General features: G+C 54.7%; 53 non-coding genes across 53 annotated transcripts; 42 read left to right on the top strand and 11 right to left on the bottom strand.

The window, feature by feature from the left end:
* Window positions 1-438: 438 nt before the first annotated feature.
* Window positions 439-510, bottom strand: Trnag-ucc. The gene has a single exon. It is a non-coding gene; the product is annotated as a tRNA-Gly (tRNA).
* A 341-nt stretch (window positions 511-851) lies between these two features.
* On the top strand, window positions 852-922 carry Trnag-gcc. The gene has a single exon. It is a non-coding gene; the product is annotated as a tRNA-Gly (tRNA).
* A 293-nt stretch (window positions 923-1,215) lies between these two features.
* On the top strand, window positions 1,216-1,288 carry Trnam-cau. The gene has a single exon. It is a non-coding gene; the product is annotated as a tRNA-Met (tRNA).
* A 281-nt stretch (window positions 1,289-1,569) lies between these two features.
* Trnae-uuc lies at window positions 1,570-1,641 on the top strand. Its single transcript has one exon. It is a non-coding gene; the product is annotated as a tRNA-Glu (tRNA).
* Window positions 1,642-1,839: 198 nt separating this feature from the next.
* On the top strand, window positions 1,840-1,913 carry Trnai-aau. The gene has a single exon. It is a non-coding gene; the product is annotated as a tRNA-Ile (tRNA).
* Window positions 1,914-2,499: 586 nt separating this feature from the next.
* On the bottom strand, window positions 2,500-2,571 carry Trnag-ucc. Its single transcript has one exon. It is a non-coding gene; the product is annotated as a tRNA-Gly (tRNA).
* Window positions 2,572-2,912: 341 nt separating this feature from the next.
* Window positions 2,913-2,983, top strand: Trnag-gcc. The gene has a single exon. It is a non-coding gene; the product is annotated as a tRNA-Gly (tRNA).
* A 293-nt stretch (window positions 2,984-3,276) lies between these two features.
* Window positions 3,277-3,349, top strand: Trnam-cau. The gene has a single exon. It is a non-coding gene; the product is annotated as a tRNA-Met (tRNA).
* A 281-nt stretch (window positions 3,350-3,630) lies between these two features.
* Trnae-uuc lies at window positions 3,631-3,702 on the top strand. The gene has a single exon. It is a non-coding gene; the product is annotated as a tRNA-Glu (tRNA).
* Window positions 3,703-3,900: 198 nt separating this feature from the next.
* Window positions 3,901-3,974, top strand: Trnai-aau. Its single transcript has one exon. It is a non-coding gene; the product is annotated as a tRNA-Ile (tRNA).
* A 576-nt stretch (window positions 3,975-4,550) lies between these two features.
* Window positions 4,551-4,622, bottom strand: Trnag-ucc. The gene has a single exon. It is a non-coding gene; the product is annotated as a tRNA-Gly (tRNA).
* Window positions 4,623-4,963: 341 nt separating this feature from the next.
* On the top strand, window positions 4,964-5,034 carry Trnag-gcc. Its single transcript has one exon. It is a non-coding gene; the product is annotated as a tRNA-Gly (tRNA).
* A 293-nt stretch (window positions 5,035-5,327) lies between these two features.
* Window positions 5,328-5,400, top strand: Trnam-cau. Its single transcript has one exon. It is a non-coding gene; the product is annotated as a tRNA-Met (tRNA).
* A 281-nt stretch (window positions 5,401-5,681) lies between these two features.
* On the top strand, window positions 5,682-5,753 carry Trnae-uuc. Its single transcript has one exon. It is a non-coding gene; the product is annotated as a tRNA-Glu (tRNA).
* A 198-nt stretch (window positions 5,754-5,951) lies between these two features.
* Trnai-aau lies at window positions 5,952-6,025 on the top strand. Its single transcript has one exon. It is a non-coding gene; the product is annotated as a tRNA-Ile (tRNA).
* Window positions 6,026-6,601: 576 nt separating this feature from the next.
* On the bottom strand, window positions 6,602-6,673 carry Trnag-ucc. Its single transcript has one exon. It is a non-coding gene; the product is annotated as a tRNA-Gly (tRNA).
* Window positions 6,674-7,014: 341 nt separating this feature from the next.
* Trnag-gcc lies at window positions 7,015-7,085 on the top strand. The gene has a single exon. It is a non-coding gene; the product is annotated as a tRNA-Gly (tRNA).
* A 293-nt stretch (window positions 7,086-7,378) lies between these two features.
* Trnam-cau lies at window positions 7,379-7,451 on the top strand. Its single transcript has one exon. It is a non-coding gene; the product is annotated as a tRNA-Met (tRNA).
* Window positions 7,452-7,732: 281 nt separating this feature from the next.
* Window positions 7,733-7,804, top strand: Trnae-uuc. The gene has a single exon. It is a non-coding gene; the product is annotated as a tRNA-Glu (tRNA).
* A 198-nt stretch (window positions 7,805-8,002) lies between these two features.
* Trnai-aau lies at window positions 8,003-8,076 on the top strand. The gene has a single exon. It is a non-coding gene; the product is annotated as a tRNA-Ile (tRNA).
* Window positions 8,077-8,662: 586 nt separating this feature from the next.
* Window positions 8,663-8,734, bottom strand: Trnag-ucc. Its single transcript has one exon. It is a non-coding gene; the product is annotated as a tRNA-Gly (tRNA).
* A 341-nt stretch (window positions 8,735-9,075) lies between these two features.
* Window positions 9,076-9,146, top strand: Trnag-gcc. Its single transcript has one exon. It is a non-coding gene; the product is annotated as a tRNA-Gly (tRNA).
* Window positions 9,147-9,439: 293 nt separating this feature from the next.
* Window positions 9,440-9,512, top strand: Trnam-cau. Its single transcript has one exon. It is a non-coding gene; the product is annotated as a tRNA-Met (tRNA).
* Window positions 9,513-9,793: 281 nt separating this feature from the next.
* On the top strand, window positions 9,794-9,865 carry Trnae-uuc. The gene has a single exon. It is a non-coding gene; the product is annotated as a tRNA-Glu (tRNA).
* Window positions 9,866-10,063: 198 nt separating this feature from the next.
* On the top strand, window positions 10,064-10,137 carry Trnai-aau. The gene has a single exon. It is a non-coding gene; the product is annotated as a tRNA-Ile (tRNA).
* Window positions 10,138-10,723: 586 nt separating this feature from the next.
* Window positions 10,724-10,795, bottom strand: Trnag-ucc. The gene has a single exon. It is a non-coding gene; the product is annotated as a tRNA-Gly (tRNA).
* A 341-nt stretch (window positions 10,796-11,136) lies between these two features.
* Window positions 11,137-11,207, top strand: Trnag-gcc. The gene has a single exon. It is a non-coding gene; the product is annotated as a tRNA-Gly (tRNA).
* A 293-nt stretch (window positions 11,208-11,500) lies between these two features.
* Window positions 11,501-11,573, top strand: Trnam-cau. The gene has a single exon. It is a non-coding gene; the product is annotated as a tRNA-Met (tRNA).
* Window positions 11,574-11,854: 281 nt separating this feature from the next.
* Trnae-uuc lies at window positions 11,855-11,926 on the top strand. Its single transcript has one exon. It is a non-coding gene; the product is annotated as a tRNA-Glu (tRNA).
* Window positions 11,927-12,124: 198 nt separating this feature from the next.
* Window positions 12,125-12,198, top strand: Trnai-aau. Its single transcript has one exon. It is a non-coding gene; the product is annotated as a tRNA-Ile (tRNA).
* Window positions 12,199-12,784: 586 nt separating this feature from the next.
* Window positions 12,785-12,856, bottom strand: Trnag-ucc. Its single transcript has one exon. It is a non-coding gene; the product is annotated as a tRNA-Gly (tRNA).
* A 341-nt stretch (window positions 12,857-13,197) lies between these two features.
* On the top strand, window positions 13,198-13,268 carry Trnag-gcc. Its single transcript has one exon. It is a non-coding gene; the product is annotated as a tRNA-Gly (tRNA).
* A 293-nt stretch (window positions 13,269-13,561) lies between these two features.
* On the top strand, window positions 13,562-13,634 carry Trnam-cau. Its single transcript has one exon. It is a non-coding gene; the product is annotated as a tRNA-Met (tRNA).
* A 281-nt stretch (window positions 13,635-13,915) lies between these two features.
* Window positions 13,916-13,987, top strand: Trnae-uuc. The gene has a single exon. It is a non-coding gene; the product is annotated as a tRNA-Glu (tRNA).
* A 198-nt stretch (window positions 13,988-14,185) lies between these two features.
* Trnai-aau lies at window positions 14,186-14,259 on the top strand. Its single transcript has one exon. It is a non-coding gene; the product is annotated as a tRNA-Ile (tRNA).
* A 586-nt stretch (window positions 14,260-14,845) lies between these two features.
* Window positions 14,846-14,917, bottom strand: Trnag-ucc. Its single transcript has one exon. It is a non-coding gene; the product is annotated as a tRNA-Gly (tRNA).
* Window positions 14,918-15,258: 341 nt separating this feature from the next.
* On the top strand, window positions 15,259-15,329 carry Trnag-gcc. Its single transcript has one exon. It is a non-coding gene; the product is annotated as a tRNA-Gly (tRNA).
* Window positions 15,330-15,622: 293 nt separating this feature from the next.
* Trnam-cau lies at window positions 15,623-15,695 on the top strand. Its single transcript has one exon. It is a non-coding gene; the product is annotated as a tRNA-Met (tRNA).
* A 281-nt stretch (window positions 15,696-15,976) lies between these two features.
* On the top strand, window positions 15,977-16,048 carry Trnae-uuc. The gene has a single exon. It is a non-coding gene; the product is annotated as a tRNA-Glu (tRNA).
* A 198-nt stretch (window positions 16,049-16,246) lies between these two features.
* On the top strand, window positions 16,247-16,320 carry Trnai-aau. The gene has a single exon. It is a non-coding gene; the product is annotated as a tRNA-Ile (tRNA).
* Window positions 16,321-16,896: 576 nt separating this feature from the next.
* On the bottom strand, window positions 16,897-16,968 carry Trnag-ucc. The gene has a single exon. It is a non-coding gene; the product is annotated as a tRNA-Gly (tRNA).
* A 341-nt stretch (window positions 16,969-17,309) lies between these two features.
* Window positions 17,310-17,380, top strand: Trnag-gcc. Its single transcript has one exon. It is a non-coding gene; the product is annotated as a tRNA-Gly (tRNA).
* A 293-nt stretch (window positions 17,381-17,673) lies between these two features.
* On the top strand, window positions 17,674-17,746 carry Trnam-cau. The gene has a single exon. It is a non-coding gene; the product is annotated as a tRNA-Met (tRNA).
* A 281-nt stretch (window positions 17,747-18,027) lies between these two features.
* Window positions 18,028-18,099, top strand: Trnae-uuc. The gene has a single exon. It is a non-coding gene; the product is annotated as a tRNA-Glu (tRNA).
* A 198-nt stretch (window positions 18,100-18,297) lies between these two features.
* Trnai-aau lies at window positions 18,298-18,371 on the top strand. The gene has a single exon. It is a non-coding gene; the product is annotated as a tRNA-Ile (tRNA).
* A 576-nt stretch (window positions 18,372-18,947) lies between these two features.
* Trnag-ucc lies at window positions 18,948-19,019 on the bottom strand. Its single transcript has one exon. It is a non-coding gene; the product is annotated as a tRNA-Gly (tRNA).
* Window positions 19,020-19,360: 341 nt separating this feature from the next.
* Trnag-gcc lies at window positions 19,361-19,431 on the top strand. Its single transcript has one exon. It is a non-coding gene; the product is annotated as a tRNA-Gly (tRNA).
* A 293-nt stretch (window positions 19,432-19,724) lies between these two features.
* Window positions 19,725-19,797, top strand: Trnam-cau. Its single transcript has one exon. It is a non-coding gene; the product is annotated as a tRNA-Met (tRNA).
* A 281-nt stretch (window positions 19,798-20,078) lies between these two features.
* Trnae-uuc lies at window positions 20,079-20,150 on the top strand. The gene has a single exon. It is a non-coding gene; the product is annotated as a tRNA-Glu (tRNA).
* A 198-nt stretch (window positions 20,151-20,348) lies between these two features.
* On the top strand, window positions 20,349-20,422 carry Trnai-aau. The gene has a single exon. It is a non-coding gene; the product is annotated as a tRNA-Ile (tRNA).
* Window positions 20,423-21,008: 586 nt separating this feature from the next.
* On the bottom strand, window positions 21,009-21,080 carry Trnag-ucc. Its single transcript has one exon. It is a non-coding gene; the product is annotated as a tRNA-Gly (tRNA).
* A 341-nt stretch (window positions 21,081-21,421) lies between these two features.
* Window positions 21,422-21,492, top strand: Trnag-gcc. Its single transcript has one exon. It is a non-coding gene; the product is annotated as a tRNA-Gly (tRNA).
* A 293-nt stretch (window positions 21,493-21,785) lies between these two features.
* Window positions 21,786-21,858, top strand: Trnam-cau. The gene has a single exon. It is a non-coding gene; the product is annotated as a tRNA-Met (tRNA).
* The last annotated feature ends 200 nt before the right edge of the window (window positions 21,859-22,058 follow it).

Consider the following 22,058-nt stretch of genomic DNA (forward strand, 5'->3'; position numbering starts at 1 on the left):
TATCTTGAATACACTGGTTAGAGAAAATGAAAGAAAATGTCCGATTGCCGATGCGTAACAACTTTGGCCCTTGTCAGTACTTGGGCGGGTGAGCGCATGGGAACACAGGGCAGTATTGGCAGTTTTACTTCCTATTTTTGTTTCTCCTTTGTTTTCGGAGCTACAGCCCGATTCGGCCAGGGAGACGCCACCGTGAAATGAAGGGGGCGTGCTGTGTGTCCATCGCCTCGCCTCGCCTCTCCTTACCTCTCTCAGTCGTTTCTCGTGCTTGTCGTTTTGATATAGGCCGATTTGAGAGCGTCAGCTCTCGCGTCAGCTGAGCAAAGTCGAGACAAGTCGAGACACACTAAGGGCTGGTATGCAGCGAGTAAGAGGGCGAAAAAACAATAGTTTAAGAGCGCGTGGCAAAAGTACTCATACGCGAAATTAAAAGCCTGCTGCGGTGGCCGGGAATCGAACCCGGATCAACTGCTTGGAAGGCAACTATGCTGACCATTACACCACCACCGCACAAGCGAGCGCCCCGCCACCGCGCTGAGTCGGCTTCCCGCCTGTCGGCAGCGGCCGAAGGTGATCGTACCCGGCAGGCGCATTTCGAGGCAGGCTAGGGGAGCACATCCAGACGCATTCGGACAGCGTATCCGCGCACATTTCGCATCCTTTGGCAAGAGTCGGCGCCGGCGGCGCAAGAGTACGCAGAGGACCGCGTTCTGGCGGCATCTTTAAGCAGTGCAGTGCAGGATTCAGCGTCTGCAGCATCTTCTCCACAGAATGCTACGGCGCTTGACGGCAGTCCCACTTTCCCTTGAGACATCTGCTCGGGAAGCAGCGTGAAGGTACCGCTGGCCCGAGCATCGGTGGTTCAGTGGTAGAATGCTCGCCTGCCACGCGGGCGGTCCGGGTTCGATTCCCGGCCGATGCATCATTTTGTTTTTTCTCCGGTAGGGGTGCTGCGTGTCTTTCGCACTCGAACTGCGTGAGCCATGAGAATGAACCGCGGGATTCCGTGTGGAAAGAACCAATCATGCAGCGCGGACGACTGCTCGTTTGGACTCCTGCGTGCTATTGTACATACTGGCGTCGGCCTAGCATCGCAAGTTGCCTGCCGCGCCGTGAATGCACGTGTAGCAACAGAAAAAATGAGCCAGGGAGTGCAGACTCTCTACCACTTGTATTCGGTACTTACCAAGATTCCAGAAGGTCTAACGATCGCCTGCCTCGGTAGCGCAGTAGGCAGCGCGTAAGTCTCATAATCTTAAGGTCGTGAGTTCGATCCTCACCCGGGGCATCTAATTTTCTGTGACTGAAGGTGGTGCTGTTGCTAGGGCGCCAACTTATTTCTTGTTTGTTATCCGCAACGTTTCAACGCTTCAGCGGGAAAATGTTTACTTCCTGTTATTGCTACATACAGCTTCCCTATTCCTCTTCTCCCAGCAGAGCATGAAGCCAAAAGCATTGCTCTGCGACGTTTGAGGTGCGCGCCTTGCCAGTCAGTATGTGCAAAGATGCTCGCAAAGAGAGCGACAATGCGACAAGCGACCGTACGAACGGTCGAATGAAACGGCCGCATCCGGTGTGGTCTAGTGGCTAGGATACCTGGCTTTCACCCAGGAGGCCCGGGTTCGATTCCCGGTACCGGAACGGAATTTTTTCCACACGAATCGTGACAAGTTTGAGCTGTCCGAGCGGCCGTTTCCCGTCCTGCTCGCAATATAGCTACTGTTTCGTGACCGTCAGCAGAATATAGACTAGGGAAGCAGACACACGACGACCATAGGAATGGTGTATGGCTTCATGCCACCTGATTCCAGCGTAGGGCTGAGCAACTGCATCTGCCGAGGCCCGTTAGCTCAGTTGGTTAGAGCGTCGTGCTAATAACGCGAAGGTCGTGGGTTCGATCCCCCCACGGGCCACTTCTCTTTTACTACTGCGAAAAGGCAGCGCCGATTTCAGCTGGCGAGTGTGATGACCAAATGATCATCACCCTGCGTGGAAGTTGACAGAGGATCCGAACCCGACTCGTCGGGAAGCACTACAGCATTCACTCGGCAATGGCCATAATATCTTGAATACACTGGTTAGAGAAAATGAAAGAAAATGTCCGATTGCCGATGCGTAACAACTTTGGCCCTTGTCAGTACTTGGGCGGGTGAGCGCATGGGAACACAGGGCAGTATTGGCAGTTTTACTTCCTATTTTTGTTTCTCCTTTGTTTTCGGAGCTACAGCCCGATTCGGCCAGGGAGACGCCACCGTGAAATGAAGGGGGCGTGCTGTGTGTCCATCGCCTCGCCTCGCCTCTCCTTACCTCTCTCAGTCGTTTCTCGTGCTTGTCGTTTTGATATAGGCCGATTTGAGAGCGTCAGCTCTCGCGTCAGCTGAGCAAAGTCGAGACAAGTCGAGACACACTAAGGGCTGGTATGCAGCGAGTAAGAGGGCGAAAAAACAATAGTTTAAGAGCGCGTGGCAAAAGTACTCATACGCGAAATTAAAAGCCTGCTGCGGTGGCCGGGAATCGAACCCGGATCAACTGCTTGGAAGGCAACTATGCTGACCATTACACCACCACCGCACAAGCGAGCGCCCCGCCACCGCGCTGAGTCGGCTTCCCGCCTGTCGGCAGCGGCCGAAGGTGATCGTACCCGGCAGGCGCATTTCGAGGCAGGCTAGGGGAGCACATCCAGACGCATTCGGACAGCGTATCCGCGCACATTTCGCATCCTTTGGCAAGAGTCGGCGCCGGCGGCGCAAGAGTACGCAGAGGACCGCGTTCTGGCGGCATCTTTAAGCAGTGCAGTGCAGGATTCAGCGTCTGCAGCATCTTCTCCACAGAATGCTACGGCGCTTGACGGCAGTCCCACTTTCCCTTGAGACATCTGCTCGGGAAGCAGCGTGAAGGTACCGCTGGCCCGAGCATCGGTGGTTCAGTGGTAGAATGCTCGCCTGCCACGCGGGCGGCCCGGGTTCGATTCCCGGCCGATGCATCATTTTGTTTTTTCTCCGGTAGGGGTGCTGCGTGTCTTTCGCACTCGAACTGCGTGAGCCATGAGAATGAACCGCGGGATTCCGTGTGGAAAGAACCAATCATGCAGCGCGGACGACTGCTCGTTTGGACTCCTGCGTGCTATTGTACATACTGGCGTCGGCCTAGCATCGCAAGTTGCCTGCCGCGCCGTGAATGCACGTGTAGCAACAGAAAAAATGAGCCAGGGAGTGCAGACTCTCTACCACTTGTATTCGGTACTTACCAAGATTCCAGAAGGTCTAACGATCGCCTGCCTCGGTAGCGCAGTAGGCAGCGCGTAAGTCTCATAATCTTAAGGTCGTGAGTTCGATCCTCACCCGGGGCATCTAATTTTCTGTGACTGAAGGTGGTGCTGTTGCTAGGGCGCCAACTTATTTCTTGTTTGTTATCCGCAACGTTTCAACGCTTCAGCGGGAAAATGTTTACTTCCTGTTATTGCTACATACAGCTTCCCTATTCCTCTTCTCCCAGCAGAGCATGAAGCCAAAAGCATTGCTCTGCGACGTTTGAGGTGCGCGCCTTGCCAGTCAGTATGTGCAAAGATGCTCGCAAAGAGAGCGACAATGCGACAAGCGACCGTACGAACGGTCGAATGAAACGGCCGCATCCGGTGTGGTCTAGTGGCTAGGATACCTGGCTTTCACCCAGGAGGCCCGGGTTCGATTCCCGGTACCGGAACGGAATTTTTTCCACACGAATCGTGACAAGTTTGAGCTGTCCGAGCGGCCGTTTCCCGTCCTGCTCGCAATATAGCTACTGTTTCGTGACCGTCAGCAGAATATAGACTAGGGAAGCAGACACACGACGACCATAGGAATGGTGTATGGCTTCATGCCACCTGATTCCAGCGTAGGGCTGAGCAACTGCATCTGCCGAGGCCCGTTAGCTCAGTTGGTTAGAGCGTCGTGCTAATAACGCGAAGGTCGTGGGTTCGATCCCCCCACGGGCCACTTCTCTTTTACTACTGCGAAGAGGCAGCGCCGATTTCAGCTGGCGAGTGTGATGACCAAATGATCATCACCCTGCGTGGAAGTTGACAGAGGATCCGAACCCGACTCGTCGGGAAGCACTACAGCATTCACTCGGCAATGGCCATAATATCTTGAATACACTGGTTAGAGAAAATGTCCGATTGCCGATGCGTAACAACTTTGGCCCTTGTCAGTACTTGGGCGGGTGAGCGCATGGGAACACAGGGCAGTATTGGCAGTTTTACTTCCTATTTTTGTTTCTCCTTTGTTTTCGGAGCTACAGCCCGATTCGGCCAGGGAGACGCCACCGTGAAATGAAGGGGGCGTGCTGTGTGTCCATCGCCTCGCCTCGCCTCTCCTTACCTCTCTCAGTCGTTTCTCGTGCTTGTCGTTTTGATATAGGCCGATTTGAGAGCGTCAGCTCTCGCGTCAGCTGAGCAAAGTCGAGACAAGTCGAGACACACTAAGGGCTGGTATGCAGCGAGTAAGAGGGCGAAAAAACAATAGTTTAAGAGCGCGTGGCAAAAGTACTCATACGCGAAATTAAAAGCCTGCTGCGGTGGCCGGGAATCGAACCCGGATCAACTGCTTGGAAGGCAACTATGCTGACCATTACACCACCACCGCACAAGCGAGCGCCCCGCCACCGCGCTGAGTCGGCTTCCCGCCTGTCGGCAGCGGCCGAAGGTGATCGTACCCGGCAGGCGCATTTCGAGGCAGGCTAGGGGAGCACATCCAGACGCATTCGGACAGCGTATCCGCGCACATTTCGCATCCTTTGGCAAGAGTCGGCGCCGGCGGCGCAAGAGTACGCAGAGGACCGCGTTCTGGCGGCATCTTTAAGCAGTGCAGTGCAGGATTCAGCGTCTGCAGCATCTTCTCCACAGAATGCTACGGCGCTTGACGGCAGTCCCACTTTCCCTTGAGACATCTGCTCGGGAAGCAGCGTGAAGGTACCGCTGGCCCGAGCATCGGTGGTTCAGTGGTAGAATGCTCGCCTGCCACGCGGGCGGCCCGGGTTCGATTCCCGGCCGATGCATCATTTTGTTTTTTCTCCGGTAGGGGTGCTGCGTGTCTTTCGCACTCGAACTGCGTGAGCCATGAGAATGAACCGCGGGATTCCGTGTGGAAAGAACCAATCATGCAGCGCGGACGACTGCTCGTTTGGACTCCTGCGTGCTATTGTACATACTGGCGTCGGCCTAGCATCGCAAGTTGCCTGCCGCGCCGTGAATGCACGTGTAGCAACAGAAAAAATGAGCCAGGGAGTGCAGACTCTCTACCACTTGTATTCGGTACTTACCAAGATTCCAGAAGGTCTAACGATCGCCTGCCTCGGTAGCGCAGTAGGCAGCGCGTAAGTCTCATAATCTTAAGGTCGTGAGTTCGATCCTCACCCGGGGCATCTAATTTTCTGTGACTGAAGGTGGTGCTGTTGCTAGGGCGCCAACTTATTTCTTGTTTGTTATCCGCAACGTTTCAACGCTTCAGCGGGAAAATGTTTACTTCCTGTTATTGCTACATACAGCTTCCCTATTCCTCTTCTCCCAGCAGAGCATGAAGCCAAAAGCATTGCTCTGCGACGTTTGAGGTGCGCGCCTTGCCAGTCAGTATGTGCAAAGATGCTCGCAAAGAGAGCGACAATGCGACAAGCGACCGTACGAACGGTCGAATGAAACGGCCGCATCCGGTGTGGTCTAGTGGCTAGGATACCTGGCTTTCACCCAGGAGGCCCGGGTTCGATTCCCGGTACCGGAACGGAATTTTTTCCACACGAATCGTGACAAGTTTGAGCTGTCCGAGCGGCCGTTTCCCGTCCTGCTCGCAATATAGCTACTGTTTCGTGACCGTCAGCAGAATATAGACTAGGGAAGCAGACACACGACGACCATAGGAATGGTGTATGGCTTCATGCCACCTGATTCCAGCGTAGGGCTGAGCAACTGCATCTGCCGAGGCCCGTTAGCTCAGTTGGTTAGAGCGTCGTGCTAATAACGCGAAGGTCGTGGGTTCGATCCCCCCACGGGCCACTTCTCTTTTACTACTGCGAAGAGGCAGCGCCGATTTCAGCTGGCGAGTGTGATGACCAAATGATCATCACCCTGCGTGGAAGTTGACAGAGGATCCGAACCCGACTCGTCGGGAAGCACTACAGCATTCACTCGGCAATGGCCATAATATCTTGAATACACTGGTTAGAGAAAATGTCCGATTGCCGATGCGTAACAACTTTGGCCCTTGTCAGTACTTGGGCGGGTGAGCGCATGGGAACACAGGGCAGTATTGGCAGTTTTACTTCCTATTTTTGTTTCTCCTTTGTTTTCGGAGCTACAGCCCGATTCGGCCAGGGAGACGCCACCGTGAAATGAAGGGGGCGTGCTGTGTGTCCATCGCCTCGCCTCGCCTCTCCTTACCTCTCTCAGTCGTTTCTCGTGCTTGTCGTTTTGATATAGGCCGATTTGAGAGCGTCAGCTCTCGCGTCAGCTGAGCAAAGTCGAGACAAGTCGAGACACACTAAGGGCTGGTATGCAGCGAGTAAGAGGGCGAAAAAACAATAGTTTAAGAGCGCGTGGCAAAAGTACTCATACGCGAAATTAAAAGCCTGCTGCGGTGGCCGGGAATCGAACCCGGATCAACTGCTTGGAAGGCAACTATGCTGACCATTACACCACCACCGCACAAGCGAGCGCCCCGCCACCGCGCTGAGTCGGCTTCCCGCCTGTCGGCAGCGGCCGAAGGTGATCGTACCCGGCAGGCGCATTTCGAGGCAGGCTAGGGGAGCACATCCAGACGCATTCGGACAGCGTATCCGCGCACATTTCGCATCCTTTGGCAAGAGTCGGCGCCGGCGGCGCAAGAGTACGCAGAGGACCGCGTTCTGGCGGCATCTTTAAGCAGTGCAGTGCAGGATTCAGCGTCTGCAGCATCTTCTCCACAGAATGCTACGGCGCTTGACGGCAGTCCCACTTTCCCTTGAGACATCTGCTCGGGAAGCAGCGTGAAGGTACCGCTGGCCCGAGCATCGGTGGTTCAGTGGTAGAATGCTCGCCTGCCACGCGGGCGGCCCGGGTTCGATTCCCGGCCGATGCATCATTTTGTTTTTTCTCCGGTAGGGGTGCTGCGTGTCTTTCGCACTCGAACTGCGTGAGCCATGAGAATGAACCGCGGGATTCCGTGTGGAAAGAACCAATCATGCAGCGCGGACGACTGCTCGTTTGGACTCCTGCGTGCTATTGTACATACTGGCGTCGGCCTAGCATCGCAAGTTGCCTGCCGCGCCGTGAATGCACGTGTAGCAACAGAAAAAATGAGCCAGGGAGTGCAGACTCTCTACCACTTGTATTCGGTACTTACCAAGATTCCAGAAGGTCTAACGATCGCCTGCCTCGGTAGCGCAGTAGGCAGCGCGTAAGTCTCATAATCTTAAGGTCGTGAGTTCGATCCTCACCCGGGGCATCTAATTTTCTGTGACTGAAGGTGGTGCTGTTGCTAGGGCGCCAACTTATTTCTTGTTTGTTATCCGCAACGTTTCAACGCTTCAGCGGGAAAATGTTTACTTCCTGTTATTGCTACATACAGCTTCCCTATTCCTCTTCTCCCAGCAGAGCATGAAGCCAAAAGCATTGCTCTGCGACGTTTGAGGTGCGCGCCTTGCCAGTCAGTATGTGCAAAGATGCTCGCAAAGAGAGCGACAATGCGACAAGCGACCGTACGAACGGTCGAATGAAACGGCCGCATCCGGTGTGGTCTAGTGGCTAGGATACCTGGCTTTCACCCAGGAGGCCCGGGTTCGATTCCCGGTACCGGAACGGAATTTTTTCCACACGAATCGTGACAAGTTTGAGCTGTCCGAGCGGCCGTTTCCCGTCCTGCTCGCAATATAGCTACTGTTTCGTGACCGTCAGCAGAATATAGACTAGGGAAGCAGACACACGACGACCATAGGAATGGTGTATGGCTTCATGCCACCTGATTCCAGCGTAGGGCTGAGCAACTGCATCTGCCGAGGCCCGTTAGCTCAGTTGGTTAGAGCGTCGTGCTAATAACGCGAAGGTCGTGGGTTCGATCCCCCCACGGGCCACTTCTCTTTTACTACTGCGAAAAGGCAGCGCCGATTTCAGCTGGCGAGTGTGATGACCAAATGATCATCACCCTGCGTGGAAGTTGACAGAGGATCCGAACCCGACTCGTCGGGAAGCACTACAGCATTCACTCGGCAATGGCCATAATATCTTGAATACACTGGTTAGAGAAAATGAAAGAAAATGTCCGATTGCCGATGCGTAACAACTTTGGCCCTTGTCAGTACTTGGGCGGGTGAGCGCATGGGAACACAGGGCAGTATTGGCAGTTTTACTTCCTATTTTTGTTTCTCCTTTGTTTTCGGAGCTACAGCCCGATTCGGCCAGGGAGACGCCACCGTGAAATGAAGGGGGCGTGCTGTGTGTCCATCGCCTCGCCTCGCCTCTCCTTACCTCTCTCAGTCGTTTCTCGTGCTTGTCGTTTTGATATAGGCCGATTTGAGAGCGTCAGCTCTCGCGTCAGCTGAGCAAAGTCGAGACAAGTCGAGACACACTAAGGGCTGGTATGCAGCGAGTAAGAGGGCGAAAAAACAATAGTTTAAGAGCGCGTGGCAAAAGTACTCATACGCGAAATTAAAAGCCTGCTGCGGTGGCCGGGAATCGAACCCGGATCAACTGCTTGGAAGGCAACTATGCTGACCATTACACCACCACCGCACAAGCGAGCGCCCCGCCACCGCGCTGAGTCGGCTTCCCGCCTGTCGGCAGCGGCCGAAGGTGATCGTACCCGGCAGGCGCATTTCGAGGCAGGCTAGGGGAGCACATCCAGACGCATTCGGACAGCGTATCCGCGCACATTTCGCATCCTTTGGCAAGAGTCGGCGCCGGCGGCGCAAGAGTACGCAGAGGACCGCGTTCTGGCGGCATCTTTAAGCAGTGCAGTGCAGGATTCAGCGTCTGCAGCATCTTCTCCACAGAATGCTACGGCGCTTGACGGCAGTCCCACTTTCCCTTGAGACATCTGCTCGGGAAGCAGCGTGAAGGTACCGCTGGCCCGAGCATCGGTGGTTCAGTGGTAGAATGCTCGCCTGCCACGCGGGCGGCCCGGGTTCGATTCCCGGCCGATGCATCACTTTGTTTTTTCTCCGGTAGGGGTGCTGCGTGTCTTTCGCACTCGAACTGCGTGAGCCATGAGAATGAACCGCGGGATTCCGTGTGGAAAGAACCAATCATGCAGCGCGGACGACTGCTCGTTTGGACTCCTGCGTGCTATTGTACATACTGGCGTCGGCCTAGCATCGCAAGTTGCCTGCCGCGCCGTGAATGCACGTGTAGCAACAGAAAAAATGAGCCAGGGAGTGCAGACTCTCTACCACTTGTATTCGGTACTTACCAAGATTCCAGAAGGTCTAACGATCGCCTGCCTCGGTAGCGCAGTAGGCAGCGCGTAAGTCTCATAATCTTAAGGTCGTGAGTTCGATCCTCACCCGGGGCATCTAATTTTCTGTGACTGAAGGTGGTGCTGTTGCTAGGGCGCCAACTTATTTCTTGTTTGTTATCCGCAACGTTTCAACGCTTCAGCGGGAAAATGTTTACTTCCTGTTATTGCTACATACAGCTTCCCTATTCCTCTTCTCCCAGCAGAGCATGAAGCCAAAAGCATTGCTCTGCGACGTTTGAGGTGCGCGCCTTGCCAGTCAGTATGTGCAAAGATGCTCGCAAAGAGAGCGACAATGCGACAAGCGACCGTACGAACGGTCGAATGAAACGGCCGCATCCGGTGTGGTCTAGTGGCTAGGATACCTGGCTTTCACCCAGGAGGCCCGGGTTCGATTCCCGGTACCGGAACGGAATTTTTTCCACACGAATCGTGACAAGTTTGAGCTGTCCGAGCGGCCGTTTCCCGTCCTGCTCGCAATATAGCTACTGTTTCGTGACCGTCAGCAGAATATAGACTAGGGAAGCAGACACACGACGACCATAGGAATGGTGTATGGCTTCATGCCACCTGATTCCAGCGTAGGGCTGAGCAACTGCATCTGCCGAGGCCCGTTAGCTCAGTTGGTTAGAGCGTCGTGCTAATAACGCGAAGGTCGTGGGTTCGATCCCCCCACGGGCCACTTCTCCTTTACTACTGCGAAAAGGCAGCGCCGATTTCAGCTGGCGAGTGTGATGACCAAATGATTATCACCCTGCGTGGAAGTTGACAGAGGATCCGAACCCGACTCGTCGGGAAGCACTACAGCATTCACTCGGCAATGGCCATAATATCTTGAATACACTGGTTAGAGAAAATGAAAGAAAATGTCCGATTGCCGATGCGTAACAACTTTGGCCCTTGTCAGTACTTGGGCGGGTGAGCGCATGGGAACACAGGGCAGTATTGGCAGTTTTACTTCCTATTTTTGTTTCTCCTTTGTTTTCGGAGCTACAGCCCGATTCGGCCAGGGAGACGCCACCGTGAAATGAAGGGGGCGTGCTGTGTGTCCATCGCCTCGCCTCGCCTCTCCTTACCTCTCTCAGTCGTTTCTCGTGCTTGTCGTTTTGATATAGGCCGATTTGAGAGCGTCAGCTCTCGCGTCAGCTGAGCAAAGTCGAGACAAGTCGAGACACACTAAGGGCTGGTATGCAGCGAGTAAGAGGGCGAAAAAACAATAGTTTAAGAGCGCGTGGCAAAAGTACTCATACGCGAAATTAAAAGCCTGCTGCGGTGGCCGGGAATCGAACCCGGATCAACTGCTTGGAAGGCAACTATGCTGACCATTACACCACCACCGCACAAGCGAGCGCCCCGCCACCGCGCTGAGTCGGCTTCCCGCCTGTCGGCAGCGGCCGAAGGTGATCGTACCCGGCAGGCGCATTTCGAGGCAGGCTAGGGGAGCACATCCAGACGCATTCGGACAGCGTATCCGCGCACATTTCGCATCCTTTGGCAAGAGTCGGCGCCGGCGGCACAAGAGTACGCAGAGGACCGCGTTCTGGCGGCATCTTTAAGCAGTGCAGTGCAGGATTCAGCGTCTGCAGCATCTTCTCCACAGAATGCTACGGCGCTTGACGGCAGTCCCACTTTCCCTTGAGACATCTGCTCGGGAAGCAGCGTGAAGGTACCGCTGGCCCGAGCATCGGTGGTTCAGTGGTAGAATGCTCGCCTGCCACGCGGGCGGCCCGGGTTCGATTCCCGGCCGATGCATCATTTTGTTTTTTCTCCGGTAGGGGTGCTGCGTGTCTTTCGCACTCGAACTGCGTGAGCCATGAGAATGAACCGCGGGATTCCGTGTGGAAAGAACCAATCATGCAGCGCGGACGACTGCTCGTTTGGACTCCTGCGTGCTATTGTACATACTGGCGTCGGCCTAGCATCGCAAGTTGCCTGCCGCGCCGTGAATGCACGTGTAGCAACAGAAAAAATGAGCCAGGGAGTGCAGACTCTCTACCACTTGTATTCGGTACTTACCAAGATTCCAGAAGGTCTAACGATCGCCTGCCTCGGTAGCGCAGTAGGCAGCGCGTAAGTCTCATAATCTTAAGGTCGTGAGTTCGATCCTCACCCGGGGCATCTAATTTTCTGTGACTGAAGGTGGTGCTGTTGCTAGGGCGCCAACTTATTTCTTGTTTGTTATCCGCAACGTTTCAACGCTTCAGCGGGAAAATGTTTACTTCCTGTTATTGCTACATACAGCTTCCCTATTCCTCTTCTCCCAGCAGAGCATGAAGCCAAAAGCATTGCTCTGCGACGTTTGAGGTGCGCGCCTTGCCAGTCAGTATGTGCAAAGATGCTCGCAAAGAGAGCGACAATGCGACAAGCGACCGTACGAACGGTCGAATGAAACGGCCGCATCCGGTGTGGTCTAGTGGCTAGGATACCTGGCTTTCACCCAGGAGGCCCGGGTTCGATTCCCGGTACCGGAACGGAATTTTTTCCACACGAATCGTGACAAGTTTGAGCTGTCCGAGCGGCCGTTTCCCGTCCTGCTCGCAATATAGCTACTGTTTCGTGACCGTCAGCAGAATATAGACTAGGGAAGCAGACACACGACGACCATAGGAATGGTGTATGGCTTCATGCCACCTGATTCCAGCGTAGGGCTGAGCAACTGCATCTGCCGAGGCCCGTTAGCTCAGTTGGTTAGAGCGTCGTGCTAATAACGCGAAGGTCGTGGGTTCGATCCCCCCACGGGCCACTTCTCTTTTACTACTGCGAAAAGGCAGCGCCGATTTCAGCTGGCGAGTGTGATGACCAAATGATCATCACCCTGCGTGGAAGTTGACAGAGGATCCGAACCCGACTCGTCGGGAAGCACTACAGCATTCACTCGGCAATGGCCATAATATCTTGAATACACTGGTTAGAGAAAATGAAAGAAAATGTCCGATTGCCGATGCGTAACAACTTTGGCCCTTGTCAGTACTTGGGCGGGTGAGCGCATGGGAACACAGGGCAGTATTGGCAGTTTTACTTCCTATTTTTGTTTCTCCTTTGTTTTCGGAGCTACAGCCCGATTCGGCCAGGGAGACGCCACCGTGAAATGAAGGGGGCGTGCTGTGTGTCCATCGCCTCGCCTCGCCTCTCCTTACCTCTCTCAGTCGTTTCTCGTGCTTGTCGTTTTGATATAGGCCGATTTGAGAGCGTCAGCTCTCGCGTCAGCTGAGCAAAGTCGAGACAAGTCGAGACACACTAAGGGCTGGTATGCAGCGAGTAAGAGGGCGAAAAAACAATAGTTTAAGAGCGCGTGGCAAAAGTACTCATACGCGAAATTAAAAGCCTGCTGCGGTGGCCGGGAATCGAACCCGGATCAACTGCTTGGAAGGCAACTATGCTGACCATTACACCACCACCGCACAAGCGAGCGCCCCGCCACCGCGCTGAGTCGGCTTCCCGCCTGTCGGCAGCGGCCGAAGGTGATCGTATCCGGCAGGCGCATTTCGAGGCAGGCTAGGGGAGCACATCCAGACGCATTCGGACAGCGTATCCGCGCACATTTCGCATCCTTTGGCAAGAGTCGGCGCCGGCGGCGCAAGAGTACGCAGAGGACCGCGTTCTGGCGGCATCTTTAAGCAGTGCAGTGCAGGATTCAGCGTCTGCAGCATCTTCTCCACAGAATGCTACGGCGCTTGACGGCAGTCCCACTTTCCCTTGAGACATCTGCTCGGGAAGCAGCGTGAAGGTACCGCTGGCCCGAGCATCGGTGGTTCAGTGGTAGAATGCTCGCCTGCCACGCGGGCGGCCCGGGTTCGATTCCCGGCCGATGCATCATTTTGTTTTTTCTCCGGTAGGGGTGCTGCGTGTCTTTCGCACTCGAACTGCGTGAGCCATGAGAATGAACCGCGGGATTCCGTGTGGAAAGAACCAATCATGCAGCGCGGACGACTGCTCGTTTGGACTCCTGCGTGCTATTGTACATACTGGCGTCGGCCTAGCATCGCAAGTTGCCTGCCGCGCCGTGAATGCACGTGTAGCAACAGAAAAAATGAGCCAGGGAGTGCAGACTCTCTACCACTTGTATTCGGTACTTACCAAGATTCCAGAAGGTCTAACGATCGCCTGCCTCGGTAGCGCAGTAGGCAGCGCGTAAGTCTCATAATCTTAAGGTCGTGAGTTCGATCCTCACCCGGGGCATCTAATTTTCTGTGACTGAAGGTGGTGCTGTTGCTAGGGCGCCAACTTATTTCTTGTTTGTTATCCGCAACGTTTCAACGCTTCAGCGGGAAAATGTTTACTTCCTGTTATTGCTACATACAGCTTCCCTATTCCTCTTCTCCCAGCAGAGCATGAAGCCAAAAGCATTGCTCTGCGACGTTTGAGGTGCGCGCCTTGCCAGTCAGTATGTGCAAAGATGCTCGCAAAGAGAGCGACAATGCGACAAGCGACCGTACGAACGGTCGAATGAAACGGCCGCATCCGGTGTGGTCTAGTGGCTAGGATACCTGGCTTTCACCCAGGAGGCCCGGGTTCGATTCCCGGTACCGGAACGGAATTTTTTCCACACGAATCGTGACAAGTTTGAGCTGTCCGAGCGGCCGTTTCCCGTCCTGCTCGCAATATAGCTACTGTTTCGTGACCGTCAGCAGAATATAGACTAGGGAAGCAGACACACGACGACCATAGGAATGGTGTATGGCTTCATGCCACCTGATTCCAGCGTAGGGCTGAGCAACTGCATCTGCCGAGGCCCGTTAGCTCAGTTGGTTAGAGCGTCGTGCTAATAACGCGAAGGTCGTGGGTTCGATCCCCCCACGGGCCACTTCTCTTTTACTACTGCGAAAAGGCAGCGCCGATTTCAGCTGGCGAGTGTGATGACCAAATGATCATCACCCTGCGTGGAAGTTGACAGAGGATCCGAACCCGACTCGTCGGGAAGCACTACAGCATTCACTCGGCAATGGCCATAATATCTTGAATACACTGGTTAGAGAAAATGAAAGAAAATGTCCGATTGCCGATGCGTAACAACTTTGGCCCTTGTCAGTACTTGGGCGGGTGAGCGCATGGGAACACAGGGCAGTATTGGCAGTTTTACTTCCTATTTTTGTTTCTCCTTTGTTTTCGGAGCTACAGCCCGATTCGGCCAGGGAGACGCCACCGTGAAATGAAGGGGGCGTGCTGTGTGTCCATCGCCTCGCCTCGCCTCTCCTTACCTCTCTCAGTCGTTTCTCGTGCTTGTCGTTTTGATATAGGCCGATTTGAGAGCGTCAGCTCTCGCGTCAGCTGAGCAAAGTCGAGACAAGTCGAGACACACTAAGGGCTGGTATGCAGCGAGTAAGAGGGCGAAAAAACAATAGTTTAAGAGCGCGTGGCAAAAGTACTCATACGCGAAATTAAAAGCCTGCTGCGGTGGCCGGGAATCGAACCCGGATCAACTGCTTGGAAGGCAACTATGCTGACCATTACACCACCACCGCACAAGCGAGCGCCCCGCCACCGCGCTGAGTCGGCTTCCCGCCTGTCGGCAGCGGCCGAAGGTGATCGTACCCGGCAGGCGCATTTCGAGGCAGGCTAGGGGAGCACATCCAGACGCATTCGGACAGCGTATCCGCGCACATTTCGCATCCTTTGGCAAGAGTCGGCGCCGGCGGCGCAAGAGTACGCAGAGGACCGCGTTCTGGCGGCATCTTTAAGCAGTGCAGTGCAGGATTCAGCGTCTGCAGCATCTTCTCCACAGAATGCTACGGCGCTTGACGGCAGTCCCACTTTCCCTTGAGACATCTGCTCGGGAAGCAGCGTGAAGGTACCGCTGGCCCGAGCATCGGTGGTTCAGTGGTAGAATGCTCGCCTGCCACGCGGGCGGCCCGGGTTCGATTCCCGGCCGATGCATCATTTTGTTTTTTCTCCGGTAGGGGTGCTGCGTGTCTTTCGCACTCGAACTGCGTGAGCCATGAGAATGAACCGCGGGATTCCGTGTGGAAAGAACCAATCATGCAGCGCGGACGACTGCTCGTTTGGACTCCTGCGTGCTATTGTACATACTGGCGTCGGCCTAGCATCGCAAGTTGCCTGCCGCGCCGTGAATGCACGTGTAGCAACAGAAAAAATGAGCCAGGGAGTGCAGACTCTCTACCACTTGTATTCGGTACTTACCAAGATTCCAGAAGGTCTAACGATCGCCTGCCTCGGTAGCGCAGTAGGCAGCGCGTAAGTCTCATAATCTTAAGGTCGTGAGTTCGATCCTCACCCGGGGCATCTAATTTTCTGTGACTGAAGGTGGTGCTGTTGCTAGGGCGCCAACTTATTTCTTGTTTGTTATCCGCAACGTTTCAACGCTTCAGCGGGAAAATGTTTACTTCCTGTTATTGCTACATACAGCTTCCCTATTCCTCTTCTCCCAGCAGAGCATGAAGCCAAAAGCATTGCTCTGCGACGTTTGAGGTGCGCGCCTTGCCAGTCAGTATGTGCAAAGATGCTCGCAAAGAGAGCGACAATGCGACAAGCGACCGTACGAACGGTCGAATGAAACGGCCGCATCCGGTGTGGTCTAGTGGCTAGGATACCTGGCTTTCACCCAGGAGGCCCGGGTTCGATTCCCGGTACCGGAACGGAATTTTTTCCACACGAATCGTGACAAGTTTGAGCTGTCCGAGCGGCCGTTTCCCGTCCTGCTCGCAATATAGCTACTGTTTCGTGACCGTCAGCAGAATATAGACTAGGGAAGCAGACACACGACGACCATAGGAATGGTGTATGGCTTCATGCCACCTGATTCCAGCGTAGGGCTGAGCAACTGCATCTGCCGAGGCCCGTTAGCTCAGTTGGTTAGAGCGTCGTGCTAATAACGCGAAGGTCGTGGGTTCGATCCCCCCACGGGCCACTTCTCTTTTACTACTGCGAAAAGGCAGCGCCGATTTCAGCTGGCGAGTGTGATGACCAAATGATCATCACCCTGCGTGGAAGTTGACAGAGGATCCGAACCCGACTCGTCGGGAAGCACTACAGCATTGACTCGGCAATGGCCATAATATCTTGAATACACTGGTTAGAGAAAATGTCCGATTGCCGATGCGTAACAACTTTGGCCCTTGTCAGTACTTGGGCGGGTGAGCGCATGGGAACACAGGGCAGTATTGGCAGTTTTACTTCCTATTTTTGTTTCTCCTTTGTTTTCGGAGCTACAGCCCGATTCGGCCAGGGAGACGCCACCGTGAAATGAAGGGGGCGTGCTGTGTGTCCATCGCCTCGCCTCACCTCTCCTTACCTCTCTCAGTCGTTTCTCGTGCTTGTCGTTTTGATATAGGCCGATTTGAGAGCGTCAGCTCTCGCGTCAGCTGAGCAAAGTCGAGACAAGTCGAGACACACTAAGGGCTGGTATGCAGCGAGTAAGAGGGCGAAAAAACAATAGTTTAAGAGCGCGTGGCAAAAGTACTCATACGCGAAATTAAAAGCCTGCTGCGGTGGCCGGGAATCGAACCCGGATCAACTGCTTGGAAGGCAACTATGCTGACCATTACACCACCACCGCACAAGCGAGCGCCCCGCCACCGCGCTGAGTCGGCTTCCCGCCTGTCGGCAGCGGCCGAAGGTGATCGTACCCGGCAGGCGCATTTCGAGGCAGGCTAGGGGAGCACATCCAGACGCATTCGGACAGCGTATCCGCGCACATTTCGCATCCTTTGGCAAGAGTCGGCGCCGGCGGCGCAAGAGTACGCAGAGGACCGCGTTCTGGCGGCATCTTTAAGCAGTGCAGTGCAGGATTCAGCGTCTGCAGCATCTTCTCCACAGAATGCTACGGCGCTTGACGGCAGTCCCACTTTCCCTTGAGACATCTGCTCGGGAAGCAGCGTGAAGGTACCGCTGGCCCGAGCATCGGTGGTTCAGTGGTAGAATGCTCGCCTGCCACGCGGGCGGTCCGGGTTCGATTCCCGGCCGATGCATCATTTTGTTTTTTCTCCGGTAGGGGTGCTGCGTGTCTTTCGCACTCGAACTGCGTGAGCCATGAGAATGAACCGCGGGATTCCGTGTGGAAAGAACCAATCATGCAGCGCGGACGACTGCTCGTTTGGACTCCTGCGTGCTATTGTACATACTGGCGTCGGCCTAGCATCGCAAGTTGCCTGCCGCGCCGTGAATGCACGTGTAGCAACAGAAAAAATGAGCCAGGGAGTGTAGACTCTCTACCACTTGTATTCGGTACTTACCAAGATTCCAGAAGGTTTAACGATCGCCTGCCTCGGTAGCGCAGTAGGCAGCGCGTAAGTCTCATAATCTTAAGGTCGTGAGTTCGATCCTCACCCGGGGCATCTAATTTTCTGTGACTGAAGGTGGTGCTGTTGCTAGGGCGCCAACTTATTTCTTGTTTGTTATCCGCAACGTTTCAACGCTTCAGCGGGAAAATGTTTACTTCCTGTTATTGCTACATACAGCTTCCCTATTCCTCTTCTCCCAGCAGAGCATGAAGCCAAAAGCATTGCTCTGCGACGTTTGAGGTGCGCGCCTTGCCAGTCAGTATGTGCAAAGATGCTCGCAAAGAGAGCGACAATGCGACAAGCGACCGTACGAACGGTCGAATGAAACGGCCGCATCCGGTGTGGTCTAGTGGCTAGGATACCTGGCTTTCACCCAGGAGGCCCGGGTTCGATTCCCGGTACCGGAACGGAATTTTTTCCACACGAATCGTGACAAGTTTGAGCTGTCCGAGCGGCCGTTTCCCGTCCTGCTCGCAATATAGCTACTGTTTCGTGACCGTCAGCAGAATATAGACTAGGGAAGCAGACACACGACGACCATAGGAATGGTGTATGGCTTCATGCCACCTGATTCCAGCGTAGGGCTGAGCAACTGCATCTGCCGAGGCCCGTTAGCTCAGTTGGTTAGAGCGTCGTGCTAATAACGCGAAGGTCGTGGGTTCGATCCCCCCACGGGCCACTTCTCTTTTACTACTGCGAAAAGGCAGCGCCGATTTCAGCTGGCGAGTGTGATGACCAAATGATCATCACCCTGCGTGGAAGTTGACAGAGGATCCGAACCCGACTCGTCGGGAAGCACTACAGCATTCACTCGGCAATGGCCATAATATCTTGAATACACTGGTTAGAGAAAATGTCCGATTGCCGATGCGTAACAACTTTGGCCCTTGTCAGTACTTGGGCGGGTGAGCGCATGGGAACACAGGGCAGTATTGGCAGTTTTACTTCCTATTTTTGTTTCTCCTTTGTTTTCGGAGCTACAGCCCGATTCGGCCAGGGAGACGCCACCGTGAAATGAAGGGGGCGTGCTGTGTGTCCATCGCCTCGCCTCGCCTCTCCTTACCTCTCTCAGTCGTTTCTCGTGCTTGTCGTTTTGATATAGGCCGATTTGAGAGCGTCAGCTCTCGCGTCAGCTGAGCAAAGTCGAGACAAGTCGAGACACACTAAGGGCTGGTATGCAGCGAGTAAGAGGGCGAAAAAACAATAGTTTAAGAGCGCGTGGCAAAAGTACTCATACGCGAAATTAAAAGCCTGCTGCGGTGGCCGGGAATCGAACCCGGATCAACTGCTTGGAGGGCAACTATGCTGACCATTACACCACCACCGCACAAGCGAGCGCCCCGCCACCGCGCTGAGTCGGCTTCCCGCCTGTCGGCAGCGGCCGAAGGTGATCGTACCCGGCAGGCGCATTTCGAGGCAGGCTAGGGGAGCACATCCAGACGCATTCGGACAGCGTATCCGCGCACATTTCGCATCCTTTGGCAAGAGTCGGCGCCGGCGGCGCAAGAGTACGCAGAGGACCGCGTTCTGGCGGCATCTTTAAGCAGTGCAGTGCAGGATTCAGCGTCTGCAGCATCTTCTCCACAGAATGCTACGGCGCTTGACGGCAGTCCCACTTTCCCTTGAGACATCTGCTCGGGAAGCAGCGTGAAGGTACCGCTGGCCCGAGCATCGGTGGTTCAGTGGTAGAATGCTCGCCTGCCACGCGGGCGGCCCGGGTTCGATTCCCGGCCGATGCATCATTTTGTTTTTTCTCCGGTAGGGGTGCTGCGTGTCTTTCGCACTCGAACTGCGTGAGCCATGAGAATGAACCGCGGGATTCCGTGTGGAAAGAACCAATCATGCAGCGCGGACGACTGCTCGTTTGGACTCCTGCGTGCTATTGTACATACTGGCGTCGGCCTAGCATCGCAAGTTGCCTGCCGCGCCGTGAATGCACGTGTAGCAACAGAAAAAATGAGCCAGGGAGTGCAGACTCTCTACCACTTGTATTCGGTACTTACCAAGATTCCAGAAGGTCTAACGATCGCCTGCCTCGGTAGCGCAGTAGGCAGCGCGTAAGTCTCATAATCTTAAGGTCGTGAGTTCGATCCTCACCCGGGGCATCTAATTTTCTGTGACTGAAGGTGGTGCTGTTGCTAGGGCGCCAACTTATTTCTTGTTTGTTATCCGCAACGTTTCAACGCTTCAGCGGGAAAATGTTTACTTCCTGTTATTGCTACATACAGCTTCCCTATTCCTCTTCTCCCAGCAGAGCATGAAGCCAAAAGCATTGCTCTGCGACGTTTGAGGTGCGCGCCTTGCCAGTCAGTATGTGCAAAGATGCTCGCAAAGAGAGCGACAATGCGACAAGCGACCGTACGAACGGTCGAATGAAACGGCCGCATCCGGTGTGGTCTAGTGGCTAGGATACCTGGCTTTCACCCAGGAGGCCCGGGTTCGATTCCCGGTACCGGAACGGAATTTTTTCCACACGAATCGTGACAAGTTTGAGCTGTCCGAGCGGCCGTTTCCCGTCCTGCTCGCAATATAGCTACTGTTTCGTGACCGTCAGCAGAATATAGACTAGGGAAGCAGACACACGACGACCATAGGAATGGTGTATGGCTTCATGCCACCTGATTCCAGCGTAGGGCTGAGCAACTGCATCTGCCGAGGCCCGTTAGCTCAGTTGGTTAGAGCGTCGTGCTAATAACGCGAAGGTCGTGGGTTCGATCCCCCCACGGGCCACTTCTCTTTTACTACTGCGAAAAGGCAGCGCCGATTTCAGCTGGCGAGTGTGATGACCAAATGATCATCACCCTGCGTGGAAGTTGACAGAGGATCCGAACCCGACTCGTCGGGAAGCACTACAGCATTCACTCGGCAATGGCCATAATATCTTGAATACACTGGTTAGAGAAAATGAAAGAAAATGTCCGATTGCCGATGCGTAACAACTTTGGCCCTTGTCAGTACTTGGGCGGGTGAGCGCATGGGAACACAGGGCAGTATTGGCAGTTTTACTTCCTATTTTTGTTTCTCCTTTGTTTTCGGAGCTACAGCCCGATTCGGCCAGGGAGACGCCACCGTGAAATGAAGGGGGCGTGCTGTGTGTCCATCGCCTCGCCTCGCCTCTCCTTACCTCTCTCAGTCGTTTCTCGTGCTTGTCGTTTTGATATAGGCCGATTTGAGAGCGTCAGCTCTCGCGTCAGCTGAGCAAAGTCGAGACAAGTCGAGACACACTAAGGGCTGGTATGCAGCGAGTAAGAGGGCGAAAAAACAATAGTTTAAGAGCGCGTGGCAAAAGTACTCATACGCGAAATTAAAAGCCTGCTGCGGTGGCCGGGAATCGAACCCGGATCAACTGCTTGGAAGGCAACTATGCTGACCATTACACCACCACCGCACAAGCGAGCGCCCCGCCACCGCGCTGAGTCGGCTTCCCGCCTGTCGGCAGCGGCCGAAGGTGATCGTACCCGGCAGGCGCATTTCGAGGCAGGCTAGGGGAGCACATCCAGACGCATTCGGACAGCGTATCCGCGCACATTTCGCATCCTTTGGCAAGAGTCGGCGCCGGCGGCGCAAGAGTACGCAGAGGACCGCGTTCTGGCGGCATCTTTAAGCAGTGCAGTGCAGGATTCAGCGTCTGCAGCATCTTCTCCACAGAATGCTACGGCGCTTGACGGCAGTCCCACTTTCCCTTGAGACATCTGCTCGGGAAGCAGCGTGAAGGTACCGCTGGCCCGAGCATCGGTGGTTCAGTGGTAGAATGCTCGCCTGCCACGCGGGCGGCCCGGGTTCGATTCCCGGCCGATGCATCATTTTGTTTTTTCTCCGGTAGGGGTGCTGCGTGTCTTTCGCACTCGAACTGCGTGAGCCATGAGAATGAACCGCGGGATTCCGTGTGGAAAGAACCAATCATGCAGCGCGGACGACTGCTCGTTTGGACTCCTGCGTGCTATTGTACATACTGGCGTCGGCCTAGCATCGCAAGTTGCCTGCCGCGCCGTGAATGCACGTGTAGCAACAGAAAAAATGAGCCAGGGAGTGCAGACTCTCTACCACTTGTATTCGGTACTTACCAAGATTCCAGAAGGTCTAACGATCGCCTGCCTCGGTAGCGCAGTAGGCAGCGCGTAAGTCTCATAATCTTAAGGTCGTGAGTTCGATCCTCACCCGGGGCATCTAATTTTCTGTGACTGAAGGTGGTGCTGTTGCTAGGGCGCCAACTTATTTCTTGTTTGTTATCCGCAACGTTTCAACGCTTCAGCGGGAAAATGTTTACTTCCTGTTATTGCTACATACAGCTTCCCTATTCCTCTTCTCCCAGCAGAGCATGAAGCCAAAAGCATTGCTCTGCGACGTTTGAGGTGCGCGCCTTGCC

The sequence above is a fragment of the Schistocerca americana genome, unplaced genomic scaffold (genome assembly GCF_021461395.2).
Source record: "Schistocerca americana isolate TAMUIC-IGC-003095 unplaced genomic scaffold, iqSchAmer2.1 HiC_scaffold_241, whole genome shotgun sequence".
Taxonomy (NCBI): Eukaryota; Metazoa; Arthropoda; class Insecta; order Orthoptera; family Acrididae; genus Schistocerca; species Schistocerca americana.